The following is a 3,606-nucleotide window of genomic DNA, read 5'->3' on the forward strand; positions in this document are numbered from 1 at the left end:
TAGGTCATCACAGAGTATTGAGTAGAGTTCCCTGTGCTATACAGTAGGTCCTTATTAGTTATCTATTTTATATATAGTAGTGTGTATATGTCAATCCCAATCTCCCAATTTATTCCTCTCCCCCTTTCCCCCCTGGTAACCATAAGTTTGTTTTCTACAGCCCATGGGCTCTTTAAACAGATGGAGTTTTGCTCAGCTCTGGCTGAAGGGAAGCCCTTCCCAGCTGGGGATGCTGGGCTGAGCTGCCCGGGTGTAATTTCCTCCCCTTGCTTCAGGGGTGATCATGCCTGCCACCTCCCTCCTTCCCTAACTGTCCACCTCACTGCTTCCCTTTGCACCTGGAGGTCAGCAGGGGCAGTTTCTGAAAAAGGCCACCAGATGGTTATCTCCTGACTCCCTGTAACCTGATGCCAGGTCTCAGCCCCCCTCAGGGGAGCCAGGCTGAAGTAGCAGGTTGCAAGCGGCTGCCTGCCCCTCTGTTATCTCTCCCAGTGGCTAGTAGCATCGCTGCTTTCCAGGTTTTTCTCATGTAAAAACTAGCAAAGCTTCCTAGGATTCTTGCATTTGGAACCAGATTTTGCATTCAACTTTGGGGTTTAAATTCTTTGGGTACATTTCCACACCTGTTTCCCTCATGTCCTTTCAAAATGACAGGGCCTCAGGGAGCATTTATTTTTATCCTATCATCTCACAGATGTGCTTATTATCTGGCCACCACGGTTGGGTTCTCAGTACATACCATAAATGATTTCAAACATTTGAAATTTAATGGCTGAGAATGTAGTCAACCTTATTTCTGTGTGCACTTGATAAAGAAAGTATTCTGCTGTAGTGTGGAGTGTTCTATAGACGTCAGTTAGGTTAAGTTGGTCAATATGTTGTTTAGACCTCTATATCCTAACTGATTTTTTTCCCTATAAATTACCTTATCATATAAATTACCAGGAGAGTTTTTGTTGTCACAAACAGCTTTATTGAGATATAATTCATATACCATACAAGTCACCCATTTAAAGTGTACGCAAGTCACCCATTTAATGTGTACAACTAAATGGTTTTTATATATTCACAGAGATGTGCAGCCATCACCACAGTCAATTTTGGAATATTTTCAGCACCTCCAGAAAACCCATACACTTTAACTAGTACCTGCCAGACCCCTTTCTCCCTGCTCCAGCCCTTTGCAACCACTAATCTACTTTTTTTTTTTTTCTGCACTGGGTCTTCATTGCTTCGAGTGGGCTTTCTCTAGTTGCGTCAAGCGGGGGCTACTCTTTGTTGCGAAGCACGAGCTTCTCATTATGGTGGCTTCTCTCGTTGCGGAGCACGGGCTGTAGGCGTGTGGGCTTCAGTAGTTGTGGCACGCGGGCTTCAGTAGCTGTGGCACGCGGGCTTAGTTGCTCCGTGGCATATGGGATCTTCCTGGACCAGGGATCGCACCCATGTCCACTGCATTGGCAGGTGGATTCTTAACCACTGTGCCACCAGGGAAGTCCACTGCTAATCTACTTTATGTCTCTATGGATTTCCCTATTCTGGACTTTCATATGAGTGGAATAATATAATATTGGACTTTTGTGACTGGCTTCTTGCACTTAGCATAATGTTTTCAAGGTCCATCCACAATGTAGCATGGATCAGTATCATTCTTTTTTTATGGCCGAATAATATTCCATTATATGGATGTACCACATTTTGTTTGTCCATTTATCTCTTAATGGACATTTGGGTTGTTTTCACTTTTGGCTATTATGAATAATGCTTCTATAAACATTCACGTACAAGTTTTTGTGTGGATGTATGTTTTCATTTCTATTGGGTGTGTACCTACGGGTAGAATAGCTGGATCATTTGATAACTTTATGTTTAATAACTTGAAGAATTGGCAGATTGTTTTCCAAAGCAGTCGCATCATTTTACCTTCCCACCAGCAGCGTATGAGGGTTCCAATTTCTTCACATTCTCACCAGTACTTGTTATTATTATGTTTTTGGTTAAATCCATCCTGGGAGGTGTGAAGTGTGATGTGAAGTGTTATGTCATTGTGGTTTTGATTTGCGTTTCCCTGATGAGTAAAGATTTTGAGCATCTTTTCTTGTGCTTATTGGACATCCATATATCTTCTTTGGAGAAATGTATATTTAGATCCTTTGCCCATTTTTAGACTGAGTTGTCTTTTTATTATTGAGCTGTAAGAATTTTTATACACTCCAGGCACAAGTTCCTTATCAGATATATGATCTGTAAATATTTACTCCCATTCTTTGGATTGCCCTTTTACTTTCTTGATGGCATCCTTTGAAACACAAAAGTTTTAAATTTCACATTTTGATGAAGTTCAAATTGTATTGATATATATTTTCTTTGTTGTTTGTGCTTTTGGTATCATATCTAAGAAACCATTGTCTAATTTAAGGTCATGAAGATTTATACCTATATCTATATTTTCAAATTTATTAACACAGAATAGCACAATATTCTCTTTTAATCAGTTCTTGTTTTACATTGTCTTCTTATTCCTAATGCCATATACATTATATATACTGTATACACATTCCATATATATATATAAACATATATATGACATATATATAACATATGTATATGTTTTAACTTAATTTTTAAAAAAATAAATTTATTTATTTATTTATTTTGGCTACAGTGGGTCTTTGTTGCTGTGTGTGGGCTTTCTCTAGTTGCAGCGAGCGGGGGCTACTCTCCGTTGTGGTGCGCCGGCTTCTCATTGCGGTGGCTTCTCTCATTGTGGAGCACGGGCTCTAGGCACGCGGGCTTCAGTAGTTGTGGCTCACGGACTCTAGAGCGCAGGCTCAGTAGTTGTGGCACATGGGCTTAGTTGCTCCGCAGCATGTGGGATCTTCCCAGTCCAGGGCTCGAACCTAGGTCCCCTGAATTGGCAGGCGGATTCTTAACCACTGCGCCACCAGGGAAGCCCTGTTTTAACTTAATTTAAGCATGCTGGGTGGTTTCCTACTTTATTACATTTTTCAAAGAACAAATGTTTGGTTGTATTTATAATGTATATGCTTTGCATTCACTAATATTAGTTTTTTTCATTAATTATTTTCTCCTGATTTTATTTTATTGTTCATTTTTTATGTCTTAGATTGAGAACAGTTTATTCATGTTACTTCTTTTTTAAAAATTTTATTTCATATTTTAAAAATATTTATTTATTTATTTATTTAATTTTGCTGTCCCGGGTCTTAGTCACAGCATGCGTGCAGGATCTAGTTCCCTGACCAGGGATCGAACCTGGGCCCCCTGCATTGGGAGTGTGGAGTCTTAACCACTGGACTACCAGGGAAGTCCCACATCTTTTTTTAAAATAAAGCTTTTAAAATTTCTCATTATAAAATATTTAAACATATAGGTAAAATGGAAAGTAATATAATAAGTACTTATGGCTTTATTAAGTGTTAACTTAGTGCCTTCTTTGTTTTTATTTAAGTACGTCATATACAGTTGAGACCCACTTTAATGCCTTCCTAAAATTTCACTCCCCATCTCCCTCCTACTTATGGACCCATAATGTCTTTATTAAGTGTTAACTTAGTGCCTTCTTTGTTTTTATTTAAGTACGTCATA

Source organism: Physeter macrocephalus, chromosome 20 (assembly GCF_002837175.3).
Source record: "Physeter macrocephalus isolate SW-GA chromosome 20, ASM283717v5, whole genome shotgun sequence".
NCBI classification, from domain to species: domain Eukaryota; kingdom Metazoa; phylum Chordata; class Mammalia; order Artiodactyla; family Physeteridae; genus Physeter; species Physeter macrocephalus.